This window comes from Antrostomus carolinensis, unplaced genomic scaffold (genome assembly GCF_000700745.2).
Source record: "Antrostomus carolinensis isolate BGI_N321 unplaced genomic scaffold, ASM70074v2 scaffold10785, whole genome shotgun sequence".
In the NCBI taxonomy this organism is placed as follows: Eukaryota; Metazoa; Chordata; class Aves; order Caprimulgiformes; family Caprimulgidae; genus Antrostomus; species Antrostomus carolinensis.
The window spans coordinates 1-12,500 of NW_010318433.1; positions in this window are offsets into that span (position 1 = coordinate 1).

Genomic DNA, 12,500 nt, shown 5'->3' on the forward strand with positions numbered 1-12,500 from the left:
GGACAAGAAGTTAAATATGAGCCAGCAGTGTTCTTCTGTGGCCAGGAAGGCCAACAGTATCCTGGGGTGTGTTAGGAAGAGTGTTGCCAGCAGGTCGAGAGAGGTGATCCTCTCCCTCCACTCAGCCCTGGTGAAGCCCCACCTGGAGCATCTTTCATATGAGGAAAGGCTGAGGGAGCTGGGCCCGTTCAGCCTGGAGAAGAGATGACTCAGAAGGGATCTGATTAATGTTTATAAATATCTAAATGGAGAGTGTCTAGAGGACAAGGACAGACTCTTCTCATTGGCACCCGACAATAGGACAAGAGGCAACGGGCATAAACTGCAGCATAGGAAGTTCCACCTGAACATAGGGGAGAACTTCTTTACAGTGAGGGTGGCTGAGCACTGGAACAGGCTGCCCAGAGAGGTTGTGGAGTCTCCCTCCCTGAAGATATTCAGAGGCCGTCTGGACAAAATCCTGGTTCATGTGCTCTAGGAGTCCCTGCTTGAGCAGGGTGGTTGGACTAGATGACCTTCAGAGGTCCCTTCCAACGTCAACCATTCTGTGATTCTGTGAAAATAACTTCATACATCTGATTTGTTCTTTCATGTCTTTATTCTTCTTTTGCACTAATGCTCTTTCCTTGTGTAATTCAGAACATGTATTTCTCTTTTCTTGTATAAAATTCAACCTGTTCAACAAAAACCCACACATGAATCGCTATGGCAGTCTGATAAAATTTACCTTAGTATTAATATTTTGTTGGGCCCTTGATTATAGTACCAACACAGTGCCATGGATTTTGATGTGACAACTGGAAGTTCTTTCCCTGTTTCTTAAGAAGCAAAGACCAAACAAATAAATAAACCCACAATCCTTCCCTCCCCCATGAAAAAGAAAGCTTTACTCTGCAACTGCTACGTTACAAAAAGTGCTCAACAACTCAAATCCTCTCAAAGTGCAACAAAATTTTTGAAGTGTAATGCTGAATCACTAACATTGTTTCTACAGTCAGGGTGGAGGCACACAGACAAGTCATTGAAAGGCATTCTAACATCTGAATGTGCAACCTAAGGCTTTACCATGGTAATTACCTGTTTATCTGACCTCTGTGGCTATAGCTCACCCTTCTTTCATCTTCACTCTCCTTTCACATCTATTTTTTTGGTGAAGCTTGTTAACCCAACGGCAGGCCTAGGGCTTTCACAACAGTGAAGCACCAGCACCTCAGTCTCTGGAAGTACATGGGTCTGAAACGTGCAGCAGGTGACACTGGATGCTGATGGCAGCAGGAAATTGAAAGCTATTTCCAAAAGTTCTCTACACAACAAGACTATTTAAAAAAACCCAAACAAACAAAACTAAAAAGGCGAAGATGAGGGCTCCTAAGAGCCCAGCATGCTTATTGTTTATAAAAAAATATTTTTTAAAAAAATCAATCCCAATTATCATATTAGTTATATGATAAAGCAGTTAATAGAACTGAAAGAAGGAAAACCAGAATGGATCAATGCCATGGGACTGCAGATGATGAGCTGTTGCCATCAAACCCTCTCTCTTATACTACACCTATTAGGTGCTATACTGGAGTTTAAGACAAACATTTTACAGTGGCTGCCATAACTTGAACTGCTTCTTCCTTTTCACTTAGAAATATCTTCACTTTCTGAAACGTATCTTCACATTGGAAGAGCTGAGAAAACCCAGGTCTACATGAGTAAGAGAGAGCACTTTTTGCCAGGGCAGCAGAGATACCTGGAAAGGGAGAAGTGGTGAGACCAGCAGCTAGCTGTGGTACTTGTGCCTCAAAATCCACAGATACCACAGGCAAAAGTGGGTGCTGGGGGGACAGATTAAAACAAAGCACATTTGGTTACCTACACCCCTATGGGTCAGTGCAGCATTGGTACTCACCAGTAGGACAGAGAATACACATATGTATCAAAAATCTCAAGTGTCAAATGCCATGACAGAACAAAAAGGATGCTTTTTGTTACTTACCAGAAGACACAGGCACATTCATATGTTAATAGACTCAATACCAAAACAAAATGCATGTTTTGTCTAAATAGGAACTCCTGACTGGATACTTCTCATATTTAAAATTTGCCACAGCAATACAATAAAACTAAAATGAAGCACAGACTTCAGATCATATTCAAAAGTTCAAAAAGGCATGGATGCTTCACTGTCATTTCTGAACAATAATCACAGTTTCCCTTTTCTGGAAACACTGACAAAATATTTTTTTGCTGTGTCCTTACAACCAGGTCGCCTGTGGTATCTGAAGTATGGCTTAAACTGGCAAACAGCTGATTAATCTTTGGAGAATAGAAATGGAAAAATAGAAATACTGTTTTTAAACTTGCAACCAGATTTTTGAAAACTAAACCTTCAGATAAGAATCTATTTTTCTTTCTTTCTCTCTAAATGCAACTACTAGAAGAGTTGCAGCAGTGGTGCTTCACTAAATGCACGTATTTTTTGCTCCAACATCTGCTGCTTTTGCAAAATCATGGACATACTTGTTTTCAACCAAGAAGTTACACTTCTGACTTCCTAAATTAAGTAATATTTGAAACAATTGAATTATGTGTCAAGTTATTACGAAACTGCATGCCTGATAACCAATTTAAAATCCATTGATTCCTGTAAAATACAAAATTTAAAGTATGAAATAATAAAAATTTTCCACATCAAGGTCTTGACTACTATAGCTTACCATTACTGTTGAAATGCACAGTAGCCAATGCTCTTAGTAAGTATGTTAACTATATTTGTTTTGGTCACTCACCACTAACTATTTTTCATTAAGAATGTTTTAAACTACAGGCTCAGCTCTAGCAGAAAAAAAAAGAGAAAAAAAAGAAAAAAAGAAAAAAAAAAAGAAGTCTAATATAAGGTGAATACACATGTATATTATTTATGAACAGTATAAAAATAACACATATTTTAAAGTCTTCCTTTAATGCTCCTTTACCCCCCAAATACATAATACAATTTCTAAGATAAATATTAATCTGATAAATGTGCTGCTGTTATGTTCTGTTGGCTGTTTATGCAACATATATTGTTACACCAGAAATATAAAACAATACCTTAATTAGCTAAATGTTTTAATTCCAAGGCTGTAAAATTCTATTAATGTCAAATATTATTTGTTTTTACCAACTAAATAAACTAGCTTAGGCTGTCACTCACTCCTTTTAATTCATTTTTTGTTTTGTCTTACTGCATGCATCTCTCACAAAGTGAAAAATGTCTATTTAAAGATAAGTGGAAATACCACAGTATGTAACGTTTTCATGTCAAAATAATTACATTATTATATTCTGAGTTAAATAATATAAGATAGGAAAACATTCTGATATGCAACTGACAGTTGCAATCCTGGCAGGATCAAATCAGCTTCTTCCAAACTCATTTCTGCTAGATAAAAACAAAGAGCTCCCTAACTCAACCAGCCGCCCCTCTCACCCATCTAAGGCCCCCGCAGAAGAGGGACAAGACAGGGCAGAAGAACATCCTGCTGCATTTTTTTCTTCAAGGCTGAGCCACGTTTTGGCCTGTCACAGAAGACTCATTTGTTCTCAAAAGCCAATGGAATTATGTTAGCCTGAAACATGAAATTTGGTAGTTGGGATTGTTATGAACAGTCAGTCTTCGGAATAACTAAAAAAAGAGGTCGTTTTCTCTCTTTGCATCTCAGAGTTTCATAGAGCTGCTCTTTGTCATGGAATGAGGGTGGCTTTGCTGACAAAGAGACTTGAAAACTGCAAGGGGAGGCACAGCTTGCGAGGCAAAGAGGTAGCAGTTTCTGAAATATGTACTCCAAATAGTTTCCTGTGCACTATTTTCATGGCAGTAACACCCATGGCTTAAAGTGAACCATTTTTCTTCCCCAGAAATAGATCAATCTGGATTGGTTGATACTGCCACATTTTTCTGATGGAGAGATGACAAAAATGTAATACTGCTTTATGAAGGGAAGTATTTTTTTGATTTAATAAACCAAATCTAAGCTTTTCTGTCTTGTGCTGCATTTTTATACATATATCGTGCACCATTTGGAAATAGTGTCCCCTATGGAATAAAACAAATATTTTCCACTATGCTATTCTTTACACAGCTTTCTAGTCCTTAATAAAGAGAAAAATTTATCTCCATCCGTTTCTTAGAGAAAAGAGCACGGCTATATTTTCACCATGCCTTTGTTATAAATCCTTTGTTTGTTAAGGATACAGAGCGATATTTCAAACAAAATGTCTCCCATGCAGTTGTCAGTAAGTATAATTAAAATAATTTTATTTGCAGCATTAATTTAGATCTTGGAGATCAAATAAGGATCCTGTTTTCACAATCTGTGTTCACAAATAACGACTCTATGTGTTTCTTTGAAAGGTCAATATAATTCAAACTAGTCTAGAGACAAATTCTCCTCAGGACTCGTATGCTTAGCAGATGCAAATTGAGGTAACTACATTTAACATCAAGAAGATGACACATTCACATCACCTGCAGACCCAGGTGAAGTTTGGGAGCTTAAAACAGCTTTTGGCAAGTATATAGTAAAACAGTTGCCTTATAATAATAAGCACAGGAAAATACCCACCAATACACATGCATACACAGTACTAAGTCTTGATGTGTTCCACTGAGATGTCCATATTCCAGGAACCTGTTTTCTTTGTATTTCTATTTCACCATTTCCCTTCTGACACAGAGATTACAATTTTCTTCCTTTTTATTAGTATCACAGATTGTGATCACTTTTTTATATGATCCCTTTCACATGAACTCTGTTTTCTGTTACTGAAAGTGTTTTTCCCCTTGGTGGTTCACTTTAATACTGTGATATAATAAATGCATGTTTCCTACCATGATGAGTGTGAGAGAAAGCTTTGTATTTCTGACGTCATTTTGATACATCACAGTGTTACAGAATGAAAAAATCACCGAATCTAATATTTTAAAATACTCTTTTCATTCAGTCTACCAAAGATAGCACATGGCTTAATATACAAAAAAATTGAGTTTCTATCTGCCTAGTTTTAATAAAATATCAGGACAAAAGAAGCGTAAAATGTCCTGAATATTTATTTTCTTTTCTTTAACATGCAGTAAACAATTTTTGGTTTCAAACTGCGTGGTTACACAAATTTTTAACCAAGTATGTGCAATAGTAATTAATAAATCAGCATAATATATGTTCATAAAATATGAACATTAAAAAAGCAGTTTTACACAATAAAATAAATCCTTGTCCCATGAGAAATCAGCTGCATTCCCCGTATCTTTTGGGGAGTCAAGCTTTCACTCCACATATATGTGGCCATAAACAGTATTTTTCCAAACATCTTTATAGTTGACACCAGATACCTGAACCTCAATCAAAGTACAAAGAATGAAGTTAATAAAGGTGTTCATGGAAACAATGTAACTTTCTGGAAGTTCAGCTACAGAATTTTAAATTTAAAGATATAAGGTGTCAATGACAAAAATTAAGAGGGTCCAAATCTGCAGGCAACACAGTCAAGGTTTCCAACCTAATTTTAAGGGAAATAATAATTAAAGATATGAAAGTCCCTCCACAACCCTCTCAAACTATATTTGCCCCAAAGAAAGGGAAAAGGAGAGCTGGTATTATGTACAACACTGTACATCATCCTCAGTAGGTCACTGGTCTTTTAAATAATCTCTAGTGAACAAATAAGATTTCAGAAAGTTTTTAGTAGATAATTACACTTCCTGATTTTGTAATTAGTGGAACTACATGTAATTACATAATAATTATGACGGTAATTACGTAATTAAGATGTATAATTATGTAGTAAAAAACATTATGGAAATAAAAGCCATCAACTGTATAAGCACAATACATTTTTAAAAATAAATTCTGTATCATCTGTTTAAAGCTACCATTTTCCTCAAAATATCAAAGTGATTATGAGCCATCACTGGCAAGTTCTAAAATACATTTCTTATGAGATTTAAAAATCATACAGATAATTGTATCTTTTTTTAAATCTCTTTAAAGCCTTAGCTTTACATTAGCCTTCTGATGTCTAGGCACATGTATACTGAATGGATTATACAGAGTTAAATTATTTATATTTATATTTCCAATTTCTACTAAAATATCTTTTAAAAAATTAGCATCAATGCCAAACTTAAGGGTTTTCTAAAAGGAAAAACCTTCTAGTCTTGCACTTTCCACTAGAGAAAAGAGTTTAGTGCTGTGAGAAGCAGTAGTCATTAAAAGAAGGCTAGTAGTTTCTAACTTGCATTTAACAACAGAACTGCCTCCCATCAAAAAAACCACAAACTTTATTAACAGAGATGAAAACCAGAAAGGTGTCTATAAGAAATATGTCCAAGAGCTGCAGATAAAAAAGAAACAGTGAAGAAAAAATAGTTTTAAAAAATATTTTCTGTTTAGAGAAACAAGAGAACTGATAAAGGAGGCAGATGACATTAGACAGACTACACCATTGCATGGGCTGTAACAAGTTGGCATGTATCTCTATACTTAGGTAGGAAAAAAAACCCGAAGTGCAAATGAGAAGATACTTTTGTTCACTTTTACCAACATACAGAAAAAAAAGAAGAAAAAAAAAAAATCTATCAGTAGCAGCAGGTTATTTATTTGAAGAGGTCAAGTAACCATTCCAGTTCAGGAGGAGTCAGAAGCACTACTTCGTCCCATGTGCAACTTTAATACCATGTGCAAGTAAAAAGAGTTTTCATTAATCAAAACTGTTTTATTAGTGGTACGAGCCACAGTAAATGCACTCCTGTCATGCCACAGATTTCCCAGGCTGTGGACATATCATAACTGTTTTAACGGATTATTGCCATTTATTTAATTCACAAGCAGAGAAAATAACTCAACAACTCATAACTCCATGAGAGATGTCACAGCCCATTAAGCTTTGGGCTCAGAGAAAGGGTTATAAAAGTTTACAGTGTAATGGGGTTTACTTAGATTTTGTAGGTTTAACAAAAAGACCATATGAGCAGAAATAGAATGGAGAGAAGTTACATGTAAAGTGTTAAAAATGTCCAACTGGCAATAAAAAAGTATGATCATTATGGGAGGATAACTTAAGATTTAAAGATCAGCTAACTGCCCATACATTACTTCAAAAGGGTCAAAAAATCTACAGTGAATAATTTCCAATAGTTTTTGCTTTCAGAAATCTTCTTCTTCAAAACAACACATTAAGCAAAATGGAACAAGTGCTTTTGAAGATATACTCCAAGATCAAATTCTTGAAAATTATTATTTTAGAATCCCTTCAAAACAACATGGTTGATAGACAAAATACTTGACAGCAAATGTGCAGGGGAGCATTTGTTTGCTTGGAAGTAAAAGCCACTATAGTGAACTGAAGTCTTAGCGATAGTGTCTGGAGATGTGACGCAAACAGAAATGCTTTATCAAACTGTACGCTCTGAAGAGAGATACGGCAAGTTTCATCTGTTGCCATCCTAAAAATAAATGCATACATGGATGTGCACATTGGTTATTTATATGATTTCTCCTTATCTCTCTCTGGAAAGTGCACGTAGATAATTATATCCCCTTTCTTATTTATTGCAACAAGTACTTTTTTTTGTAGTCTTCCTGCCTGTATACTGATAAAAATGTGGCAAATTATTCTGGTGCCAGAAGTCTCCATTTCATTACACTAGTTTCACATACAATACAGGCCTTCCAGCTCCATCTCACATCTGCTCTCCTCCCTTTAGCTGACCGAACCTCCACACTATCTTGGAAAAGAAACACCTCCTTGCTCAGGCCCATCCTTTCAACCCCAGTTGCAGTCAGCCTCCCTCCCTCAGCCTCACCACTGTCACCAGCTGAGAGGAGGACAAACACTAAACCATATTAACAAGCAGCTCTACCACATCCCCATTATAAACTGACTTCTTTCAAAGAGTTATAAAAAAATGAAAATAATCACTTCAACCTGCTACTTGGCTCACCAAGTTCTGAGCATACTGAGGAAAAACACCCAACACTGAAATGACAGGATTTACACAAATATTCAGAGCTGGATTTTATCGTTTTATGTCTAGGTTGCACAGCTTAAGAGAGTTTCATTTTTCCCAAACAATTTTGCAGTTTATTCATCCATGAAGTCAACTAGGCACTTCTGGTGTTTGCATGGAAGGGTGGAGCGAGGCACACACAAAGTTGTGATAAAAGTGTGAAAATGTCCTATGAATATGTATTTGTTTTACAAAACTGCAGTCCATAAGTATATGATAAAAACAATTACATTCTATTTCCACAAAGTGGCATACACTTTGAAGATGTGTGTCTTCCTAACAAACAGGAACATTTAACCATTCTTCCCGAAGTTATGTTCCTCCCATCCTTGCCTTATTCTGCCCACCCATTAAACAGATATCCTCAGGCTTTATTGAATCCAATAACCATGGTCTCAATAGCTGAAAATATTCTGTGAAAGAACATACTGCAGCATCTTTGCAATTTATGCCCCTGAAATACTTAAATGCCTTGTGAACATTTGTGACCTCCTCTCTCTTAGAAATGGGACAGCAGAAAGATGGTGGCTTTTAGTCCCATTTGACAGTATGGAACAGAAAAAACCCTATGACCAACATCCTATTTCTCTAAAAAAACCTGCAGCACCTCAGTGATATTCATGCTTTTGGAACAACGTTGCAGTTATTGCAAATAAGGAGACTGCAGCATCCTTTTCTTCCATGAAGATTTCTATTTGATGCCAGGAGGGGGAACTGAGGCAGAGTAGCTGTACTGACTTTATGTGGGATCCATTTCTCTCCATTTTTAAAGATTTTCATCTTATTGCAGAAGCAAAATGAAAACAGTAATATCGCTGAATATTTAACAATAACAATATTTGAATGGAATAATGATATAAAGCTTACTCCACTCTATTTTGATCTCTTGATGACACAGCCATAAAAACACATTGGTTTCCATTTCTGAAGTTAAGGCGTACAGAGCGAGCATACTCCTGTTTTAAGTATCACATGTTTAAAATCACTGATAATTTACCTATCTTTTTTTCATCCAAATGAACAGAGGATGCTACTACTTTGCTACTCCTGCTGCTTCTTACTACTCTGACTGTTCACCTAGGTAGCAATGTCTGACTAAACCCACAACCCACCTTTGAAAATCTAAGTGTAAGGAAGTGCTGAGAACATTTTGAGTATGTTGAATGGAATACTTTTTCCTTTCCTGGTTAAAAAAAACCCAACAAACAAAAGATGACAAACAGCCTTTATGGTATCACTTATATCTGTAAATTAGGGGTTTGGCATAGTGATATTAAAAATTAAATTGTTTTTGACCTGATACTAACTCTGCAACAACTCCTAATTTAGAAAGACAGCAAAGAACTTCAGAATTTAATTTTGTGTAGTGTGAAAACTAAGAACCTTGCACTGTATCACAACGTCAACATATTAAACTGTATCATCACGACAGATCTTAAACTTCCAGGTGAATGGAAACATTTGTTTGAAGGATAAATGCTATTATTAATAGTCGGACTAAAGACCTATAACTATATAATCCAGATATCCCTGGATGGTATAACTACAGCTAACTTCACCAGTCACTGAAACAATAAAGCATCATGTAGACCAACCAGCTCATTTTTGATTCTTAGAAGGAAAAGAAGTACCAACAACAATACACAATGATTACAGTAGATCACAAATGAAATCTGAGTGGACAATATTGTTGCAAATGTTGTAAACACCACACTGGTATAAATAAACAGAAGAATAGTCTGCAAAACATGTTAATTAATCCTGCTGCTGTATTCCACTCTGATTGATCTGACCAATTGAAGGTCTGTAAGGGAAAAAAACCGAAACAAAACAAAAAACATGCAGAGAAGTGAAAAACTCTCCCTTCTGTTCCTCCAAAAAAATCAACTTTGTGGTTGAAAGACTTAGACAATAGCACACAGGTTTTAAATATGTAAAACTCCAAGAAAAGGAAAATATTCTGTTACCCATTGTGCACGGAATAAGTTTCAGAAAGCAAAATTCATCTGAGATATAAAGCACTTTCTATAGTAAGTACAACAAAGCACCAGAAGAAACTGGCTGGAAAACCTGACAAGTTGTAGAACCTGCATCACCAGAGGTTTTTAAACTCAGCCTATCTTTAAAAAGCAGGCTATGGTATTGATTCTCTTTCAGGGAAAGGGAGCAGGTTGAATGTCTTTTTGAACTCCCACTGATTTCACAATTATTATTTTAGATTCCATTTCAATAAATACTATGGACCTTCAGTATAAATAGCTGAACAAACAAAACCTGTGCTGTATTTTGAAGAGGCAAGTACAGAAAACACCAGGTGAACTAGTAGTGAAATCTCAAGATTCTGAATGAGAGAAGACATGGATTCTTTCAAACTACCGTGGAAAAAACATTTATATCTTGAATCTCCAGCCATTGAAAAATCTTTCTTTTTATAGAGGAATACTCCAAGACGAGTAACATCCTAAAGCTGCTATTAAGAATAAACAGAATCTACACAAAAGAAGAACAACTGGTCTTTAAACTCAGGAAAAATGGCAATAAAAGGTAGAATCACCTCAAGTCCATGCAATTTAGGCTTTGAAAAACAACATCGCAAAACAAAGCGAAAAACTGCCCCAAACCAAAATCAAAACAACAGTAAATAAGTGTTTAGTAACATAAAAAATAAAGAAGAGACCGAAAACACAAAAAATGTACAAAACCTAAATTAAAACTTTGCCACTCTTTTTGATAAAAGCCATAATGCTGATCACAGGTCAAGGACAGAACGACTTCTGAATGATGGGATGGAAATTAAATTTTTTGTCTTCCAAGGGAAAATAAACATGAGTTTCATGTTATGAAGGGGAGTTCAATAAATTTCCAGTTCACAACTACAATAAAACTGGAGTATGAAAATTATTTCAATTCTAGAGAGTTTTAAATTAAGTACATCAAATCAGTAACATTCATTACTAGAAAACAGAACACTGGTACCTATAAAATAAAATAAAAAGGTGACACAAAAAGCCATAGGCAATTATCTCCAAGTTCTGCATGTATTTTAGAACAACAGAAAGCTGACTTCCTCCCAAAAGGTATCTGAAAAGTGGGATAAAATTATACATAGGTTTACCAGACTCACGTAGTTAGTGTCTTTGAAGAGCATCAATTTTCAAAAGAAAATTAACAGATCTATTTATCTGGCCTTATTATCTACTGCAGCATCAAGACTGAATTGACTGGCTGGCTGAAGAAGTTTATACAATAACTTTCAAATAGCTAAGAAAAAGATAAAAATACACCATGCTGAAAGGTAAACTGTCCTAGAGAACAGAAGGCCCCAGTGGAGTTCTTACCATTCCTTGAGAATTACTCTGGAAACTAATTTTATTTAACTTTCTCCAATTAGCGGTGAGAGTCCAAGAAGTATTTTCTAACCAAGGCAGAAGGTAGGAAATTATGTGAATGAAGAAGCCATCATACTATTTTTCAAATATAATTCATTAAAAAAAAAAAGCAAAACAAAATGCTCATGGTTCCAAAATGACAGGAAGAAAAAAAAAACCCCAACAAACCCTCAAACCTCAACATTTCTATCATTACTTAACTACAAGTTAATGATATGATACAGCTATGAACAGGGCATAGGTGACTCAAGAAAGCATCAGCAGAGGTACTTTCAGATAACATACTGATCCAGTGTACAAGACACTGGATAGATGCCATCTAACATACCATGTAATTTCTAGTTTCTCATACTCAAAGATTCATTCAGCCTAGAAAAGACTGCACACAAAGGTGCTAAGAGGGAGGATCATGCAGCAGAGAACAATTCTTCCCAAAGAATGCTAAGAGTGTCTCTGCCTTAGTTTAAAACAAAAGGGATATGTTACCACTGTTTCCAAAAGCATAGCGGAGAACATCAGGGAAGGGAAATAAATAAGCATTTAGTGAATGGACATAAATCAGCCACAAGTAAGTTAGAATGGGAAAATTATAGTGAATTTTTAGCCATCACAGAACAAGGGTCTGAAACGTATCTTGAAAATCAGCAAAAGGGGAAGAATCTCCCACAGGTTCCAAAATGAAATGTCATAAATTTGTAATCCTTAAAGACATGATGGTCTTCAGTAGCAGGGGGTTGGATAAGATCATCCATGAAGCCTCTTCTACTCTTATGTTCTTATATTAGGCAAGAGATCTACATACAAAGTAATTAATTTGGTTTCAGATAGCAGGAACATCCACCATGTAACATTCCTTCAGTACATCTACAAAGTTGTATTAGACTGAGATGGCTATACAGTGTGACCTCCTCTGGATGCACAAAGTTATTCTGTAGTGCAAGCATCAGAGTGAGTTCACTGTCTTAGAGGGATTAGGAAAGGAAATAAGAACCTCTAAAAGAAGAAATGTTAAGTACAATAGGCCAAAACTAGATCGTTCACTTATTTTTTAGCTAAGAGGTTACACTATTTTG